This window comes from Desmodus rotundus, chromosome 2 (assembly GCF_022682495.2).
Source record: "Desmodus rotundus isolate HL8 chromosome 2, HLdesRot8A.1, whole genome shotgun sequence".
NCBI lineage: Eukaryota > Metazoa > Chordata > Mammalia > Chiroptera > Phyllostomidae > Desmodus > Desmodus rotundus.
Window position 1 is genome coordinate 41692625 of NC_071388.1, and position 21757 is coordinate 41714381.

Below are 21757 nucleotides of genomic sequence, written 5' to 3' on the forward strand. Positions count from 1 at the left end.
AAGACAACAATCCATTTCTCAAAGGGTTTAAATGGTTATTGAATCAAGATCTGGTGTGTCCAAGATCAGGTCAAAAAGTAAACAAAGTGTGCTAAGGCTTGGCTGGTGGGTGAATCCTGGAGAGAGAGCGTGAGCGGTTCAAGTTCAGTTCCGCCAGGCCCTGTGCAGTGGCGGGTTGGTCCACCAAAGAGCTTCTGAGGAGGATGCGCTAGGCGATCTCTAAAGTTGTTTCCAACATCAAAATTATGGCTCAACCAGAAAAACATTCAATTTGCCATATTCCTATATGTAATATTCAGTAAATTTTACTCTATATTCTTAAAGAAAAATGAATATTGTTCTGAATAATTATGAAACAAATATTCTGTTCCATATTACTCTGTATTGAAGAATATTCAATTGGTTTACAAACATGTATTTAAGCAGGCATCCTGATGGGGAAAACGAGTAGATTACAACCACCACAAAGGTAAGGAAATTTTTCAGATACAGTCATCATAGTGATAGGCTCTGATATCATACGCCAATTTGTTAAGAAGGCTCTTAGCTACCATCAAAAAGATAATAACATTTTATCCTCATGGCTAAAATGTTCATTTGGAAAGTCACACCAAACTAAACTGAAAATATCAGTTGCATGTCCATTTTTTTAAAGCTATATGTTTCCTACACCAAAGCCTTTTCAAAGCCATTCATTAACTAAAAAGTCACAAAACAAGCTGAGTTTCAAATGGATTCCACTTGAGGACTAAAAGACTTAATGATGCAAATTCTATATTGTTATCCCTAATTTAGAAAACTATAAACATAGTGCTAGCACCTTCTAAGTACTTTCCATGTTCACTCAAAACATAAGCTATACCCACAAGACTAAAAACACCTACCTAGTAAGATCTCAGCAGAGCCACTCAGTGTGTGAAATGACAATGGCCCCCACATGGACATGGTCCTTGTTCTGAACTACTGTTGCCTCCTTTCTGAGGTTAACTGAGATGGGTGGGCAAGAGAACACGCTTGGGAATGCATTCGGTAAGCAGGTTACAAAAGAATTTAGAACTTCCGAGTGTACAGATTATACACATGCAGGGCAACAGGGATTTGATTTCTGGTATTTCAAGTGAGACCTGAAGCTCCCATTCCAGAATTTCCCTGAAACATCTGAAGAACTTTAAACCGACTTTGCAAACGTGAAAGGCTAAGATTCGCCCATTGGAGGTTTGCTCTTAACCACTGTTTTCCTCTTTTATTTGTAATTGAAGCAAGCAGAGAAAATAAATTTCACTAAAAGTTAATTATATAGTATTTGTCATTTTCATTATAATATCTTCTCTTTTCTATCTCATTTATTTGCCATTAACAACACTGTATCTGACTTGGTCTCAGAAAGATGGAAATTTATATATGTGCATGGGTGTATAATATATATTTTAAACACACACAATATGTATTTTACATATACATATACACACATAGTGTGGAAAAGGAGGTATTGCTTGGTTTGGGGGCTGTCCTTTCTAAAAAACAATGTAGTCCTCTTTGTGCCTCCATTTTCAATCAGCAACTTACTCTCAAAGCTTCCTCCTAAGTAAGCCTATAACATGTTCTGGAATGGAGCAATGGTCACACACCCAGTATCTGAAGGCAGGCTATGCTTGCCATCCTGGGTCTACCTTTCCTCATCTGATAACCTTAGAAAACCGCTTAACCTGTCACTATGCCTCAGTATCCTCACCACAGCAGCCTCTATTTCATAGGATTGTTATGAGGATTAAGTGGGTTTATATGTGAAACAAATTTAGGACAGTACCTCCCACGTAAGAAGTATTAGACAATTAGATATTACTATTGGTTTAGTTATATTTTACTTTAATTAGAATTAAAAGAGCCATAATGGCTAATAGGGCTACCATATTGGACAGCACCATTATAGAGCATTTGGACTTACACCTAGACTTGAATTCACGGCCCTGAAATGTACCACCTTTATGACCTTCACTCTCAGGGGCTTCAGTTTCTTAATATGTAAAGCAGAAAGAGTAATACCTATCACCTAGAATAAATGTAATTATATATATATATATATTTATAAAGGACCTAGTATATTGTACTTTAAAAATATTATTTTCTTGATTCTCTACCCTCCTCTAAATTGGGATTATTTGGACAGAACAGCTTTTAGAACAGACCAGACACAAAGCAGAGAGACACTTTTAGCTCTTTTCAGGTTTGAAAATGAAAAATACCAGTTCCTCAATGTTCTCACTTCCTTTACTGTAACTGTCAGTCTTGAATGAAAATGTGATGTTCTGTTTTGACAGAAGCCCCCGAAATGCCTGAGCATCTCTCAAAAGGCACAAAACTAAGAGAATCCTCAAGACCCTCTCATACTCAGAGAGCTGCACATGGGGTCCCCAGCAGGCTGTGGTCGTGGAGAGCCCATTTGTTTGCACCTGCCTGGACAGGGGGCCGCAATCCAGGCTACCTCTTGTTGCCTCTATGAAAAAGCAATCACTGTGGGACAATGTTCCAATAACCTGTGATCTGGCATCTGCCTTCATCAAAGAACTGATCTCGAATAGCTGGGTGTCCCCAGGATAACCTCCTTATATTGAAAACTTCTTGCAATTACATTTCTAAAAGGTGGTAGATGAAATTTTCATGTATCATGAAAAAGGAGCGCAGTCTCTTTCAATACCTTCAAGCACGTGCTCCTAAGGGTCTGGGATACAGGACATCAGGGGAAACCTGAGCAGATAATTACAACCCTGGGTCTAGAAGGAAGGACTTTGGAAGTACACAGTGTAGGATCAGCATTCCTAAAATTGGAACTTGACTTCAGAAGGGCAGGATGGGGTCCAAAATACTTTGTCAGCAGCCTCAGCCCTTTTCTGAAGTTATCCTCTCTAGTGAGAAAACCTTTTATTGTCAACCTGGTATTTGATGCTTTAAAGATTTTAGCCAAATTGGTTCCTTACCAGGTCCTGAATATAAAGACTTTCTGGACATTCACAGCTTTGCGTGAATAATGTATCATGATTATGATCCAAAAATAGGAAAGACCACCTATCTACTCAACTGTTATATTAATAACCTGTATGCCAGAAAAAAATGGGGGAGGGGAAAGGAGGAGCAATGAGAGACACATAGATGAGAGATACTGACTTCATCCAACTCTGAGCTAATATATACCAAGGGAAGAGAACCCCCCCAAAAAGATTCCCAAATTATGCAGGACAGCATGGTGCTGTGGCAAAAGCAGTGGCTTGGTGCCACAGCCCCACTCCCCATCACTCAGTGACTGTGAGATTTGGTCCAGTTACTGGATTTTTTTAAGCCTCGGTATCTATAATATGGGGATAATACTACTTTATATAGAGAATTATAAGGATTAATTAGACAATGTATAGAGTGCTTAGCACAATAACAAAGTCAACAAAGATTTGTCTTCTTCACTCCTGAGGTATTTTTAAATGATATTATGATCATTCTGTCTAGCTTCCACAGTTAGCGCAGGCTATCCAAAAGTATTTATTTAACCTTTCACCCAGATTTCAAAAATGAATGAGTCATGTATTAAGCCAGGATACCAATTTCAGCAAATATTGAAGTTTTGGGATTTAGTACTCCCAGGCCTTAAATAAAGTTCAGGTGATAAGGATTTGATTTTTCCCTGATGCATGAATTAGAGGAATAAGAAATCAGTAATATAGGCATTGGGCACCATTTGCCAAATAAGCACAATTTCTTTTTCACTGAACAGCATTTTATTTGTTACCAAAGACATCTTTTCCATGGTGGGTCTTGACTACATCAACCCTCTTCTCCTCTAGGACTTTTTATTGCATTTGAATAAGAAATAAGATCCTTGTAAATGGCTGCTGAAACCTCCTTTGGGTCACCGTTGGCCCCAAGGATGGCCCCACTTCCTGTGTTTCTACCTGCGTCCCTTGACTGGCTTTTCTCATGCCCACCTGGCCATCGTCCTGCTCCTTCACTACACAAACCCAGCTCTGACTGGGCCTCGGTGTTTTAGATGGAATTAAACAGAGTGGAAAGAACTGAAAAAAATGATTTTTCAGGCCTATTTCAATTCTGCAATGTTGTAATTTTAAAGTTTTAAAATCCAACTTTCTAAACTCTCACTTCCTCCCCCTCCCATCAGAGTCATTCTATTCTTTTCAACAAGTACCAGAATAAGAATGCACATCCCCCATACATTTGCCTCCACAAGGCCTTATCCAGAATAGAAAGTAAACCTCTTCAGTTTCTCATTACTTAAGAATGTGATTTATAAAAATTCTTCCTGATCTTTAGCCACTTCCCTCGCAGAGAGCGCCCAAGCCTGGCGCAGCATGTAATTAGCACACCATAAATACCTGTTAATTGATTGACAATGTTAATATTATTCATTCTTTTCATTTCGCGTACTTGTTCAGTGTTTTTACCTGTTGTCTATTTATCCTCTACGCCTACCTCCATTGTTGTTTTCTCTAAAACTACAAGCTGCAAAGTGTAGGAGCCACGTTTCTTTGAGTCATTGTGGATAATGGGCTGTAGAGAGATGCTTAAACAGGCTTTTCAATTGATTGATTAATAGAACGATTGATGGATGGATAGAGGAAAGGGTGAATGCATTACAGCATTCTCCATTTGCTATTCCAACAGACTAAACTCACCAAAGGAGTCCTGTTCTGCCCTTGCCCCCTGAACAAAGCGGCAGAGGTAGGTGAGTGAGAGGGTCAAGGAACAGCCGTCCCTACCGCACACAATAGCGGAGGGGGTCTTGCGGAGGATACAGCTTCTTCTCCCACTAATTGCTGCAAAACATCTTTTGAGGCAAGGTGGTTATTTTCTATTATTCCTTGGTCATTTTCTTGGGATAACTTATATTTTTTAAGTTGTAAAAGGAAAAAAACTAACAAGCACTATACTTTTTTTAACCCCACACTTTTTAATTTTGAGTCATAGTAAGTGCAATTAATTCCCCTGTAGTTGATAACTTATTTATTCATTGTCTAGTATACATTCAGTCTATAGATAGACTTCGTTTCTTAAATCTGAAAAAGGGATAAAAGAGAAACACAAAGTATTCAAATCTTTAAATTGCTAGATTTAATTTAGAAATTGAGAATGCATGCTAATTTCAAGTTTAACCTTAGGGTTCTTGGACTCAAATATATAAAAAAAACTTTTTCCAGATTGTTTTAACCAGAGAGAGGAGCAGACAGGACTAGACACATGGAGGCAGACGAAAGCTCTCTGGGTCTCATGAATTCTGGCTAGAGGTACAGAGCCGTGTGTCTGTCATGTTTATTTCTACCAGTGCTACATGTAACATGCAAGAGGGATGAGCTCCCCAGAAGCTACACCTTGTGGACCCTTCTGGGGCACTGACTAAAAATCCATTACTCTTTCTGCCACTCAAGAAAACATATCAGAATCTCATATGTGAATAAATTAGGATAGAGTCCAACTTATTTTTTAATTGTTCACTCATTCATTTTTTTAAAATATGTATTGAGTACCTCCTATGTGCCAGGTATGATTCTAGGCACTGCAGATAAATAGGTGAGAAGATATAGAAGTTCTCTACTCTCACGAAACTTATATTCACATAGTTGGGTCCTTTCTTTGTTAGTGATTAATTGGATACAGTGCACAACAGTACACTCATCCCCTCTCTTTGGCTCCGTAGCACTGTTCCATGGGCTGCAGAGAGAATAGACAGAAGCAGGCTCTGAGCTAATGGAGGGATCTAACTCAATCTTCAACAAACCCTCCACGTCCATTATGTAGAAGAGACTGGCTGGATGGTGCCTGTGCCCTGTCCTTCAGCATTGGGACTATCACAGTCATATGGCTCTATAATGACTCTAGAAATCTCCATTTGCCATAGATGGTAATTGAGACTCATGGATCTTAGCCAGGCTTAGCCATTATAGAAGAATGTTTCACAATAGATCAGTGATAGGTTGTAAGTGAAACAAAATCAGTTTATAAAACATATGTAGTATCACACAGTTTTGTGTAAAGACAAAGTAATTATGCATAGAAAAAGATGGCTAGAATGCACAGCAACCTGTCGGCAGGGGGTGGCTGTGGTAGGGACCGTGGGTGCATGTGTGCACGCACTTTGCAATGCTCTCTAGATTTTCTACAATAAAAGTATTTACCAAATTCTCTCATCAGCGGGAGAAAAATTTTACTCCTCCCAAAGACTACATCAAATACTACTGCTACAAAGGAGCCAGCCTCCTTGGCCAGGTGGCCTCCTTTTGTAACTTAGGAGGTGATGTTATTTGGCCTTGCCACACTTGGAATAAAGCCCTGGAAGTTGTTCTTGGCAAACTTCACTGGGATCTATTCGCCAGCAGCAACCTCCTGACCACAGTGTTTTAAACCCTGCTATTAGGTGCAGCGCACGGGTGGTACTCCATCACCTATCAGGAGTTGGTAGTCTTTACAATAGCACTTATTCTACTGATATAAATTATATGTTTTTTCACAAACACCATCAGAAGAAACTTATCACAATGGTGTCAAACATAAGACCTTTCACCATATAAATTTTTAAAGAAGGTGGTGGATTTATAAATCAGGCAAGGTACTACCCTCGCTTGAAAGATATATGTGTTAAAAAGGAGTGTGCTAAAACAAAAACACCAACATGGCACACCTTCTTTCAGTTTAGTCTGTTTCTTCCACCTCCTGGAAAAGTACAGGGCCACTCGCCAGTGGAGAGAAAATAAATGTGTAAACTCATAGACTCAGTTTATCACAAATTGGCAAATATAGTTCATGGTTAATTATCTGCAAAGACTTCAGTCTTGTCGTTTTTCAATTTTCTAGTCAGCATTTTAAAAAAGGAACCAACTCTAATTAGTTAAATAATTTTTTCAGGTCCTTATAAAGCTGATTTCTGAAAAGCTCTTGGAAAAGCTTGCTTTTGTTTTGTGCCAGGATTTTTTTTTAAGTTAATGTAATTCCCTCATATGAAAGCTAAGAGCACCTGCACACTTAACCCAACTCCTAAGCAGGAAAATATCTTTTAAAATATTTTTAAAGCCCAAATCTAGGAGCTCTGAGTTTCTGCTGCTATTTATCTGTGCTGAATGGCAAAAAGAGAGCCTAAACCTCCTAGAAAGAAAGTTGGATTGGAGAGTTAGTATGAGATTTGCTTCAGCCATGTGATAATAATAGAATCTAAGGAGATGATTTGTATAGCTAGTGTGGAGTCAAAATTATAGAAATACATGTAGATAATTCCAATTAACTACTGGCTCCATTTAGAAAAGAATCTCCTCCTGAGAAAAGAGGTTTTGAGTTTATCTCCCTGTTCCTTGCTCCTTTACTTTTGAGCTTTTGGGGGGGGGGGGTTGGGGGGTGGGGGAAGAAATGCTAACCTTAATTAATGGAAGATCCACTACACCCCAGGCAAGGGTTTGGGTCCCAGGCCCGGGTCTCCTCCTGTGCCTCTCCCGAGAGTAACGAGCAAGCAGGCTTCATTACTGGCAGCTGAGGGGAAGGGTCACTGGGAATGGATTTGCAGGGCCCTCATTGAACGATCACTCCATGCTGAGAGGAGCTGGCCATGCTCTCGGACACCTGGTCATTAACATTGCTAATTAGCAGCCATTAATCAGGGCGCTCGCTTTTTTTGTTGTTGTTGCATGTCACCGGCTCAGAGGGACCAAGTGAATAAGAAGATTGTTTCATTACCTCCACGAGAGGTGGAATGAAAGCAGTTCCCATCAGCTCAAGATGAGATGGATTAAGGGAAAGGTTAGACAACAGTTTGAGATGAGCCGGGGCGGGCGGGGGTCGTTGGAGGGGCCAGGAGACCTGAGCTGTCTGCTTAGGGAAAATCAGTCACCTATAATTAATGAAATCTACTGCACCCTAATTCTCATCACCCTGTGAGCAGCCCTCCAACCACCAAATTTTTGTATCTTAAGAGCTCTATTTTCTTCCATTAGTACAGGGACTTATCTTTAAGTCATTTTAATTCTGTTTGAAACTCAGTACGCTTAGGCTTGATATTTTCTGCCTTCTCATTCAAAATTCATTTTTCCTTCCAAAAGATGAATAATTAAAAATTTTAAGTAGTTATAGCTAAAGCACTTACTAGCATGTCTTCACATATTTACTCAAATGGATACATTCCAACCAACAGTCAAAGGGTGATGAAAAAATATTTCTACACTTTTTAGAATAGAAATAATAAAAATAAGTGGGTCATTGTTACTCCTAACTGCCCCTAAAAGGCAAGAGGCAGTGAAAAGACTATATGGGTTTGTATATAATGACACTGAGCAGAATAACATGTCATTAAAAAGGGCTAAAGATTGTGTGTGTCTGTGTGTGTAAATTGTTTCTTGTTGTCAGTCCAAACGCAATGTGATAGCGTGTTTCAATGGAGTGTTTTCTCTTCTGGACTGTGGGGTGTCATGTAGGAGCACGTTGTATTTACCTTAATTTCTGGAAAATGGAAATCTTGGTAACAGGTTGTATGTCCAAGTGTTGTTGATATTGTCAGCACTGTGTATCTAGAAAAAATATTAAAATATTGTGAGAATATTTATTTAATTAGCAGTTAGTTTGCTGCTATAAATTCATTCATTTATTTATTAAAATATACTCACCCAAGAGCTGCAAAGCAGATCTCCTCGACTTTCTTGGGAAGTTCTCTTTATTAAACAGTGAGCAACTTCAGCATTTCGCTGTTTCTGCTCTAGTCTCTCTGTAGTGAGTTACCAAATGTGGTTTGCAGTGGCACTAAGTGACTAGGAAGCAGAGATTGCCTAAGTATTTATTAGTGCTGTGGCTTCATTTGTACATGTGTAATAAATATACATTTGCTCATGTAATACGTACCCCCGCACTTTCAAAGCAAAATTATCCATTTAATGTGCCCTACATTTCCAAACAATAAAAGCTAAACCTGTTTTTTATGTACTAATTTGCTCTGCTTACAAAGAACTATGAAGTTATTGGGCAGAGGAAGCAAGTATGTAAAACCAATCTGAGGAGCATTTCAGTTGGGTTGGAAGTCCGTAATATGATTTCCAGGACTTCATGGGAAAGTTGAACGCTCAAGGGGAAGTTACACAAAGAACAGCTGAGAAAAAGTTGCATTCTGGCACAGAATCATGCAAATGGGGCACATTCTTCAGTTTTCTCATGACGGATTGCCTCTGAAACCACCGAGCCAAGCTGCAGCAATGCTAATGAGGGAGATGAATCAATGAACAGTGTCATCCCAGGGGCTTCCAAAGGGGTCGGGGATGAGGAGGGGGCCGGAGGGAGTCGGAGGAGGAAGAAGGAAGAAAGGAAGAAAAAAGTGATGGTGGTGGGGGAGAGGGGAGGGGGGAGAAAATGGAGGAAGAGCAGTTGAACTTTGAATTATTAAGGCTAGGGCATGAAAAAACAAAAATAACTTGGCAGGTAGCTCTGGAAGGTGCAAAATGAACAGCCTTAAAATTATATCCCGTCAAGATTTTAGAGATTTTAAAAAGCAAAATAGGATGGGAGATAGACAACTTTTTAAACTGCCTGTTGGACAAAAAGTGATATTAAAGTTGGGAGCTAAAATGCTTCTCTCCAGAGAATAACTTGTGGTTTCTTTACTGAGGACTCTAGACTATAGTGGGAAAGACTGGGGGACCATCTATGCCAGGGGAAAAAAAAGTAGCACTTTTTAGTGTTAACTGCTCTGTGGCTGCAGATTTCTCATTTAAATATGTTTTTAAATTTCTGTAAGTGCATACATACATTTGTAGCTCATTTACCACAAATGAAAGACAGTTTTCTTGTCATTTCAATTGTGTTTTGAAAGATTTTCTTCTCTTTAACTGCATACACAGAAAGATTAGTTTTTTTAAAAGAATGTTTCTCTTGAGATTAACACATGATTACTCTTGTAGAGATCTGAGATATTTCTCTTTCTTGAGTTGCTAATACCACTCACTTGCTTCCATCCCACCGAGTGAATGCAAATTTATTAATTTATTTTTTACTTGCTTTTCATTCTGGGCTTCCGGTACAAATTTCTCATGGAAATCAAATCAATAATGATTTATTAAATGCTTATTATACTTAACAGATTTGAACGTATTCTTATGAGGACACTTCTAAAATATATATATATAACACTGTTAAGTTTCAGACCTTGGGAAATGGTACAAACTTTCCAAACATTATGAAACCACTCCTTTTGTCATAAGACCACAGTGAGAACAGCCAATTTGGTATTGGTGTGAATTGTGTGGTACACTTCCAAAATGTCCCACTGAAACTTACTCAGTGCTGGTTTAATCAAAAGTTGAAATGTATTTTTCCTTTCAGTATCTTATTTGACTAGCATCTGGTTTTGAAAATGTAAACAGCCAACTGTGCCCCCAGTTTACTAGCCACTCACCCCCTTTAGCTAGGTAAATAAATAACTTATGTAGAAAAAATGAGTGCTAAATTTAAATTCTTTAATCAATGAGGAGTATGTAAGAAGCTTTGCTCTAACCCATCAATACACACTAAGGCTAAAATCGGGTCCCTTTTATTCTTTTGCTCAAGTTCAACCAATAGGAGCTGCAAGATTCAAAATTAAAGCTCCTCAACTCAGTCTATTGTGTATTACAGTTCATATGGTATAGTTTCCAAGACCACCCACAGTTCCGGGACTGCCTAATGGAAGATTGTATCAGCTGCTGTACCTAATGACAACTAGATGAGTTAAGAATGAAGTGTTAGCATTCACAGTCCTTGTGGGCATAAAACAGATTATTCACATCATTCCAAAGATAACCTTTGTGGCAAAATGCCTTCATTCATGTAACATGTTTCTAACTCATCAAGTACATTATCGATTGAAATTATCTTTAAAAATTGAAATTTCTCAAATAAAAAATTAAAACATAATGCATTAGAGAATCTATTAACTTGTATTTAGATCATTTTAAATTATATATTAATGGAAACTGCAAAGCATGTTTCTAGCATCTCACAGTGTCATTTCGCAGCATAATTACGTGTTATGAACTGGTAGGACACTATTGTCCATCACACACCTGAGATCCCATGGTGTCTCAAAACACTTTCCCTCTGAAAATTCCCTAAAGGCAGAGAGAATACATTTGAACCACAAGACAGCTGGGAGTAAAGGCTGAGGCAGCCCCTCTTCTTGCTCCCCTGCCTTCCTTTCCAAAAAGGCACAGTTCTTCAAAGTCTCCTGTTTTGTTTATTAATTTTCTATGATTTAGTCCACAATATAGCCCCTTTTATTTTAACATAAAAATTATTCAAATTACTATTTAGTTTGCTAGCTTGCTTGATTGCTTGCTTTTAAATCTTAGAGTAAAACTGATACTCCAGGAAGATGCACCAAGCGATTCTCCCCAGAACACTGCTGTCCAGACTGAGAGGGCACTGCAATCAATGAGCCTTCCTTTGAGCCATTGGACTCCAGTGGGAAGCCCGGCTGCAGACTCACAGTGTGGCTTTGGGCCCCTAAGTCCCTTGGCTGCTTTGGGCCATGGCTCCCTCATGCATAAAATGATAGGGCTAGACTAGGTGTGTTGATCTTAAAGTCTTTTTATTATCAGTGTGCTATACTAATTCTGGTAACACATTTTGTTTTTTCAATGGAAAGGAATGACTACTAACAGATTAATGTAAATGAATTCTATGAATCTTTCCCCATAAAAGGATTTTAAGAGTACATGACCTCCATATGTGAAATATAAAGATAAAAATCTACTTAACTATTTTGGCAAATTTAATCTCCCAAAACTTTAAAAATCAAAACCTGAAAAAAAAAGTGTCCTGTTTTTCCTTGTTCAATAAAACCGTGTTTAACTGGAAATAAGCAATCATAACTCTTTATTAGTGAAACTTTTTCCTTGGTACATAATTCCAAGAGGAAGATGCAGAAAGAAAACCTTAGGACAAGTTTTTTATCATTTAAAAATGTCTAAATTATGTATAGTTATTCACGAGACTCTGTGTCCAACATACTGTACATCCTTAACTATGGCATGTTGGTTTCAAGCTCAGGCTCTGGAATCAACCCTGGGTTGAAATCCTACCTCCACCTCTCAGTTATGGACTTACTCATCCTTCCTACGTCTCAGTGCTCTCAGCTGTAAGGCAAGAATAATAATAATCCCTCACGGAGTTGAGGGGGCATTAAATGAGATAAGTGAAGTACTGAGGACAGTGTTTGGCCCACGGTTAAGTGCCCCACTAATGTTATCGATTATTAATACCACTTCTAGATGCTGGGAATTGATGTTTCCCTTAACATTAAAGGCCCATTGTCAATGTGAGACAGGTACTTGGAGCATACCAGAGATACTGTAATAGGGAACTAACCCAGACCACTTAGCTAAATGTTGTCCAAATTACCTTCGAAAAACACCTTCTTTGATTAAAAACAAAAAGCTTCCATCTTCCTACTCCTCTCCTCTGCATGATCCCAGCCCCAAGCCACCATCATGGTGCTCAGCCTGAAGAAACAGTCTTCTCTGCTGGCATGGTGATTCCCGGCTCATTCAGAATCGGTTCCTCGGGGTTATCACTAGGCTACTGTCCTAGCTGACAAACCTAACCCGCCCAACAGCACCCCAGGCTCAGTCTGGCCGGGTTCACCCAGACCTCTCTGCCATGGCTTGCATGTCCCTACCTTCATGCACCTCAGTCTCTTTCTTTTTCTTTTAAGATTTTATTTATTTGTTTTTAAAGAGAGGGGAAGGGAGGGAGAAAGAAAGAAACATGGATGTGTGAGAGAAACATCAATTGGTTGCCTCTTGCACACTCCCAGCTGGGGACCTGGCCTGCACCAACCCAGGCATGTGCCCTGACCTGGAATTGAATGGATGACCTTTCTGTTTGCAGGACAACACCCAACCCACTGAACCACACCATTCAGGGCAGGGCAGTCTCTTTCTTCCCAAATTTCAGTTTGACACCCCTCACCCCTTTATTAGCTCCTTATTTCATTCAATATCAGATCTAAACTCCTTCACTCAGCCTTCCAGGCCCTCCTTTCTTACTCAGCCTCAATTTCCTTGTCTGCTCTCCACCACACTACCCAGCCAGCAGCTGCGTTGAAGTACTGAAAAGTTCTCAAAACTCCCCATTATTCATCTGCACCTCTAGGTCCTCAGGGGTTCTCTTTTCTTCTGTAACACTCTTTCCACCTCTCCCTGACCCCTTCCTTCAGATTCCCCACAGCTAATTTCTATTTGGCCTTAAGTTCTCAGCTTCTATGGGAACCTTTCCTGACTGTGGAAGATTTGATTAGGGACCTGCTGACGTGTTTCATGACATTCCAGCCCTTGGCCTAGTCAGAGTTTTATCAAATATCATTGTAATAGGCTGTGTGCTCATTTGTCCTATTCCAAATAATGAATTCCCTGATGACTGGGGCTGGTTACTGCTGCACCCCAAGCCCTGAGCATGGAGACTTTCCCATATTAAGTCCGCAGTAAATATTTGTTACATAGATTTATTTTGTATCTGTCTTCATAAAATCATCTTTGGTGCCCAACCTAAAACAAGTACATTGATAATAACAGTCATTTTTAATAAATTGCATCAACATTAGGAACAGCCATTAATCAGCCAACCACAGAAGTGATACGGACCTAACGAAACACATCAACACTCACTTTCTTGCCGTGCTGTCCCTGGGAATGTTGCAGAGACATCTTTGAGGAACTATGGAATTTTCATTGAGTAAAAATTTGCTAGTGTAGTTATGCATCTTCCACGCTGTCCCTTCCCTCCTAAAAGCTAAAGAACATGAGGAGGAAGTGTTTGGGGGAGATAAAGAGCATCAAACCATTAGAAGTTACTGGGAAGATTTACATACTGGGGTGTTAATTGGTTGTAGAGGAGAATTTGGGACATAAATCTTTTGAAAATGTTTTGTTTACAATTAAGAAAAACTGTGAGGTTTTCCAACCCCTGTAACTCTGTAGGGTGTGGGTTTGGAGAGGAAATGGTCAGATCTCTTTGCTGTGTCTGAGGACCCGCACTAACTAAAGTGCTGTTCTGTATACGCTCCTCTACCCTGACTGCACCCTGGGTCTGGCTCACCAGACCCTCCCGCACAGCGCACAGCACACGGCGGCAGAGCAACACCCCAAACCCCTCCCATCCAATCACAAACACTTATGTCTGGAACACCCGTCTCACTTCATTTTGCCTTTATTTACATTCTACTTTCTGGGACTTTTTATCCCATTTTGGTGTCCATTTTTGGTTCTCACTATGGATCCTGGGACTTTGTTTTTCTCAAGCTTTCCTCTTTATGTTCTCTTAGAACTTCGTTTCCTGATACTCAACATTTGATCAATTCTACTTCTAGACCCTCATTTCCCTGAAAGAGTAGATTGTTTTAATCTCCTTTTTACTAGAAGCATATATTCCACATACATCAGGGGAAATAAACAGCCATTCTAGAACCAAATGTTCATGGTGAACTCTGGATCACCTGAGCCCCCGGCCACACAATGGCTGGTATTTCCCAATGTGGAGGACATGCACCGCCTGTGACATGCCACTGGGGCTAATGGGTATGCAGACGGTGCACCGGCCTGGCACTGAATACCAGTGGTCCACAAAGTGAGTGTGAAAGTAATTCTTCTCAGTTTTCTTCCACTCCTGATTATAGTAAGAACAAAGTCTCAGTTAATCTCCAACACTTTTCCTATACTTTACAATAGCTGTAGCACAAAAAAAATTGATAACAATTGTATTTTCAGTTGTTTACTTTAAAGTTATGTTCTCTTTATGTCATATCAGATTTGTTCACCATTTATTTAGTGGTATTTTCATAGTAATATTTTCATAGTAACAGTGTGATGTTTTCATAGTAAATAGCTTCCCTTGCAACTAAATTACATTTAAAAGGTAAGTCCAGCCCTAGCTGGCTCAGGGGGTTGAGTGTCATCCCACAAACCAAAAGGTCACTGGTTCAATTCCCCATCAGGGCACACGCCTGAGTTGAAGGCCAGGTCCCCAGTTGGGGGCGTGTGAAAGGCAACCAACTGATGTTTCTCTTCCTCTCCTTCTCCCTCCCTTCCCCTCTCTCTAATAATAAATAAGTAAAATCTTTAAAAAAATAAAAGGTAAATCCACATAAAAATGTTTTATTTAAAAGTAATGCAGGTACAGGTAGTATGTGGCCATAATAAAATTTAAAAAACAAAATGACAGTGGTCATGAATTGCTGAATTTTGGTAAGTAATTAAAAAATAGGCCAAAGTAAATCAAAATTACAAATTAGACTTAGATATCCATAATCGTTTAGATATTTTCTGACCCTCAAAATGCCAGGTTTTCTTTAAATCCGCAATAAAAGTGTGCCATTAATTCTGTAAGCATTTCCTAAGAGCATTTTTAAAAAATAGAATCTCTCCATACTTTCATCCCTGGCCCTTTCTTCCTCAAAACCACGAAATGATTGTTCCACAGACTTTAGCACTCACAGGTCGACGAGAGAAAGAGAGAGAGAAAGAAAGAAAGGAAGGAAGGAAGAACGAAAGGAAGGAAGAAAGAGAATCCTTTAGTCCCGTAATTACCAAAGAAATAAGCAGAACCTTGAGAAAACAAGCTGGTGTTCGAGAAAATAATTTTCATTGCCAGCACCTAACCACTGGCCTCTTTCTTAAAAAGAGGATGCAGCCCGCAGGGTAATAAAAGGCCCTATAGAACCGCATAAAAGTTCCACATGTGCTGCTCCCTGAGTGGCCTTCAGGGGGGTAAGGGCTGAAGGGGGAGTAGGGGAATGGGGCTAAGAGCGAGACAAAAAAAAAAAATCTTGCTTCTGGAGAAGCAGTTCATCTTACACAAAAAGCTAATGAACAAGACAGGTTCCCGTTTGCAGAAGGTGTTACCAGGGAAAAACAACAACAAAAATAAGAATTGCAATAATAATAATAAGATGAGCCCCAGCAGTTGGGGTTTCTGCAATTACAGTGTGAACTGCATGAAAGGATTATATGAAGTGCTCTTGGCTTGGAGGGGGAAGTAAGAGCTTCAGCTTGAGAGTCGCAAGCAGCTGCTTGGAGGCCGTGCACCTGCCGGGTCCAAGGCTGTTTTCACCTCGAGAGGAAAACAGGCCCCTTCTCTTTCCCTTTCACAGCCCCCAATCCAAAAACAACCTCTAAGAAAAGGGGAGAAATGGGGAGAAACATGGAGAGGAGAGAAAGGCAGAAAATATAAAATAAAACCTAAAAACTTTGTCCATAACATTAAAAGTGGCTGCAGACTTAGTGAGACAATCGTGGGGCTGGAGAGCCAGGGAAAGGTAGGGGTGGGAGGAGGGCGACAAGTGGGAGGGAATGACTTCATTTTAATGCAGCAACAGACAGAGCGTGATCTGATATTGGCAAAGTTTCAACGAAAATGGGGGGCGAGGGCGGGAGGAGAAGAAAGGACTCTTTTACTGTTTCAGGCGTCTAAGTCTTCCCGAGGAGCATAAGCTCAGCTCGACATTCTGGGAATAGCAATGAGGCACACACAACAATCAAAACACACTAAATCTGTTTGATGATTCAAACACATCATGCATCTGCATCCACCAAATAGGACTTCAATTAAATAACCTTGCAGATTTGAACAGGAAAAGAAGGAAGAGCGTGAGTATTTTTAATTGGTAACTCCAAATACAAGCAGTTCTGTAAAAATTAGGTGTTTGCAGTACACTTTATTCTAAAGTGAGTTGTAAGTGTGTGCTGCTCAAAAGCACCAACAGTTCCTCTCTAACACGGGATTGAAGTTGTTTCCTTCCTTATCAAGAAGACTATAGGATGCTGCTTCAAAGAGGCCTCTACCAAACAGGTGAGAAGGGCCGGCATGAGTCTTTTTCACACACAGTCACACAAATACATGCATATACACAGCCCTTTTCCAGTGTTACAGGAAAACTATACAGTTTATTAAAACAAAACAAAACACAAGCACACATACACACGCAGCACAGAAAGAATAAAAAAGCCCGTGTCGCAAATCAGTCATTGTGCAAACTACAATCTCTGTTCCCAAGTATTTTTACTTAACAAGGATTTCTATTCCTATGGAAGGGATCAATTATTTCACTACACAATTATGACTTGGGTCTTTGAGCATATGATCTATCATACATGTCTGTAATCCCTGCTGTGGAATAACACGCAGTTAGCTGTGAATGATGTGCTTGAGCGCCCCAGAAAAGGCCTTTTTTGTTGTTAGATTCACTCATTTTCAGACTGACTTCCAAACAAGCTTGGCCTGGCCTCTGCTTACTCTAAAAAAATCGAAGGAAAATAATTCATATTGAAGAGTTGGGAAAGCATGTGTAAGGCTCTCTCTTTGGACTCTTAGAAACACTTCCCTCTTTTATTGAAAATTTTATTCTACCTTCAACCTAAGCAGAAATTTGGAGAAATGAGAAGTTTTTGAAACTTCCTCGACTATACTACCCACACATACACACAAAGACTCTAAATGTACCAGTTATCTGGCAAAATATAAGTAAAATCTATTTCAAATATAAGCATTCTTCTCAACATAAACCTCTGAGATTAATCCAAAAACTATTTAGTGGAATAAGAAAGCCAAATTGTCAAATTAATAAGACATGAAAATTAACTCAATCATTCTTTAGGGCCTAAAAATATAAGCGAATCACAGAAAGGGAAGAAAGAGGTCAAGGGTGGGAACTGGAATACAAAATGTCTCACCACATTCCTATTTTCAAAGAGTAATTTGAGTGATTTGCGGGGATCAAACCATGGTGACAGCTACACATTTTAGAAAGCATACAACTTGGGGTCACAAAACAGAGTTCAAAAGAAACTCAAACCAGGGACACTGACTATACCCATCAGTTCCGGGGGAAATATGTCCCATGGACAAGCCTGTGAGCATCAGGTAAAACATGAAATAAAAGATGGGCATGTTAATCATGTAAGGGGAAATTGCCTGGACTTGTGGTAACTTAGGAACATGGAAAAGTGCAGAGACTATTCCTAGCACCCCTCAGTCAGTTGCCCTCTGAACATGGGTGAAGCTTCGTGCCCCATTGTAGAATGAGGCCAGATTCCAGGTGAGTTCTTCCCTAATGGAAACGAGGAAGGGACTTAAACGTGGGAGGCAGGAATCCTGAGTCTCAATCCTAATTCAGTGTACCCTTGAGGTAATAACTTGCTTTCCCTGAACTCAGTGTTTTCTTTTTTGTTTTTTAATGCTTTTAAATTTATTTTCTTTTTTTTGGTTTTTAGAAATATTATTTTATTGATGTTCAATTACAGTTGTCTGCATTTACCCCCACCACTCCCCCCAACCCCACCTCCCTCCCTTGTTTCCACCCACCCCACCCTTGGTTTTGTCCATGTGTCCTTTATAGTTTTTCCTGAAAACCCTTGGCCTCAGTGTTTTCATCTTGAGACAGGGGAGCTGCAGCATTAGATAGTCTCAAAAGTGTAATTCGGTCCTAAAATCCCTGATCGTGTGGGTAGAACCAGACAAGACTGGTAACGGATTTTGCACCAAGCAGTAAACAAGCCAATTTCTATGTCTCTCCCCCTGCCATGATTAAAATCCCCCAAAAGTTGAATCCCCAATAACTCACAGTTTTGATGGAAGCTCTTCAATTAGGCTGAGTAATATCAAAAATGTCTAACACAATAAAGGTAAATTGTCAGCCATAGAGTCTCTGGAAGTTCTGACCACTCACCCACCTTTGAAGCCCCATGTGAGGTGGGGGTTCGGAATCTCAGCGGAAAAGAGGAGAAGGGTATTTGTTTATCCCACTCACAACTCCTCCCCCCAAACTCCACCACATCATCCCACAGTGAGACACTGCTATTAACGGGAGTGCATCCTATCAGGGGCTAGGAGGAAAAACATGAAAAACCTTTCCTTCCCTCCCGCCTTTCCAGATTTAATCTGTCCTTCAAGCTTCCATGTTCCTTCAAGAAGATTTTGCAGAGAGTTCCACATTCATCTTTCTTTACAAATTGGTAACACTCATCTGACATTAATTATGCCTTGTGACATCTCATATTTTCATTTAACTTCTAAAGCAGCATTTCCTCAAGTAAGAAATTAATTCGGTGTTCTTCAATATGATTCTGTGGTCAGAATCTAGACTAGACTCAATTAAACAAACTAGAAAACACTTTACAGCAAAATGTCCCAGAGCAATTAGTTAATAAACTGATACACCTTGTGACACTCCCAGGGATCTGGATGGCACTTGGTCTCTCCAAGATTGCTTTTTTATTTTTTAAAAAAAAGCCTGTATCAGAAAATATTATCCAATCTTTATAACAAGGTTCACTTGAGAATTAAGATTCAAGAGTTCACTTATTTATTTGGTCATTAATGGCACAACTATTTACCCACTACCTGCTTCATGCCAGGCTAGGAGCCATCAGTAATTCCCAGGCCCTCTGTGTAGTGGAGAACATACAATAGCTAATCATGCTCCAAGGTGATGAGTACAGTGACAGTGATGTGCACAGGATAATATGAACGTCAACGGAGAAATGCCTACCTGGTAGGAGAAGAGGGATCAGGAACATAGCTTTCTCCAAGGGGTGACATCAGAAGTGAGGATGGGAGGGACCCATCCTGTTGGTGACTATTTATAACGACTCACAATTTATAAAGTTTTCCACATAAATTAGTACAGTACCTATTTTACATATTCTCTTGAGCACTTGCAATATATTAGATGCCTTGAATTCATTTGCACTTTAATTTGCCTTTTGAAGAAGGTGCATCTCCTTGCGAGTTTCCCCGTGTAGTTTTCCTAGCTGTGAAATGCTTCTATTCCAACCTCAGATGACAGTGAAAGGTAAATTAAGTTTGGATCTCCCATGTATGTATTTTTTCATATATTCCTAAGGACAAAACTCATTAGGGAATATCTATCAAATTCTCAAGGAAAGAATATGGTAATATTTTCAAAATAATGAGATCTAAACATTTGAAAGCCTTGTAAACAGTGCAAGTCACAGAAAGGAACTTTCTGTTTGTTCCCAGTAAAGGTGTCACTTGGAATTCCTCAGTGGAGTACCAACAGAGACACCCTGGACCCCACAAGGAGGCCAGCCTGACAAAGACAAGGTAGTTTTGCTTGATGAAAACCCTTGAAGACACTGCCACTGAGGGCAGGCCCAAGGCTCGCCTTGCTGGCTGGTGGGTATTGCTCATCTTTCGACCTACATAAGATTCCTTAAGGACATGTTTTGACCATAGACCACAGGTGGCAAACACAAGGCCCATAGGCCGAATCCAGCCCTCCACCTTGTTTCATCCGGCCCAGCACCTTGTTTCTACCCAGCAGCAGCACTGAGCTCCTTGCCCTATTTAAGGAGTAGTTACATTTATATAGTCCTAAAATTACATTTGGCCTTTTGAAGGTAACTGCGAGGCTGATGTGGCCCCCGGTGAAAATGAGTTTGACACCCCTGCCATAGACCATCCAAAGCCATTTGATAATAACCTGTGGTTTGTTGGGATTTTGTGATACTTACACTATTATCACTTCTCACACATACGTAAACATAATGAGTCACCTACATGAGACACAGCTCTGACTGCTCCTTTAAAATAAAAACTTCATACCACTTAACCTTTTTCCAGTGACACATTAGATTCCCTTACATTCTTCCTTTCAGCAGGATAATTTATGAGAAAGAGAGAGCCTCCCTCCTCCCCCATTCATACCAGCTGTGTAGAGAAATTTTCTTTGTAATGTTAAAATCAAGTAAGGAAACCTGGTGCTGGGAGGCTGGGATGGGGGAGGGAGGGATGCGGTGAGAGAAACAGCAATAGCTTCTATGCATGTGGCAGACTTCAGTCATTCCGTAGTGGATAGAGCCCTAAACCAGGAGTAAACCAGGAGTGACCCAGCTCTACCTCCTACTGACTACAAGACATTTTCCTCGCCTTCAGTGGAATACTAATGTCTTCCTTGGGTCATCTTCACGGTGTTAAGAGGCTCACATGAGTCAAAAACAGGTGAAAGCACTATGAAAGGTCTAAGATATGCACTATGAAAAGTGCAATATCAAGGCCTCGCTTCCCTGTGATGCAATTTGGTCAACAGCTTGGGCCACAGAGTCAGACCCACCTGAATTAGAAACCAGCTTCTGTCTCGTAGCAGCTGCATGACCTGAGGCAAGTTTCACTCTCTAAGCTTCATGTTCTTCATCTATAAAGTGGAGACCACTAACCCTCAAAGAGTTGTGAGGATTTGATGAGATCATAAACTGCGCCCTGACAGTGTCTGCAATAGAGGTTTCTCAGTGAACACCATTTCACATCACTAGTGAAGAGTCACCGCCATATGGATCATCTTATTGCTGCAGTATGGGAGAATGAGACTCATCAAGTGTGTTCGGAGGCCCATCACATATAAAATTTGTGTTATTTCCTCGTTAGAGGCTTTCCTCAGTCCCCCGCCCCTCCCCAAGTTCATTAGTCTCTCTCCCATACTACCTCTGTTTCAATACTCTATTGTACTTATTAAACACCATTTTGTAACTTATTTATTCATATGTTTCCTCTACTAGACTATAAGCCAAAGGGGGCAGGAGTAAGAGTGGGGTGGGGATAGGTGGGGTGGGAGAAAGTCGTGGTGGGAAAATGGAGACAACTGTACTTGAACAATTAAAAAAGAAAGAATTGATGGCAGGAGTCTGTCCTATTCATCTCAGACTCTCCCATGCCTAAGATAGTGCTTCCTCAGAATGGACACTGAATA

At 40.1% G+C, this 21757-nt stretch overlaps 2 long non-coding RNA genes across 2 annotated transcripts in view; both read right to left on the reverse strand.

The window, feature by feature from the left end:
* Positions 1 to 8777, reverse strand: part of LOC123480148 (uncharacterized) — a 47121-nt gene extending 38344 nt beyond the window's left edge. The window contains exons 1-2 of the long non-coding RNA XR_006656035.2: positions 8643 to 8777; positions 8471 to 8546 (exon numbers count right to left, since the gene is read on the reverse strand). This is a non-coding gene — a long non-coding RNA (uncharacterized lncRNA). The remainder of the gene's footprint in view (positions 1 to 8470; positions 8547 to 8642) is intronic.
* The window catches only part of LOC123480151 (uncharacterized), a 131073-nt gene that overhangs the window by 92064 nt on the left and 17252 nt on the right, over positions 1 to 21757 (reverse strand). The gene's annotated exons all lie outside the window — the stretch shown is intronic.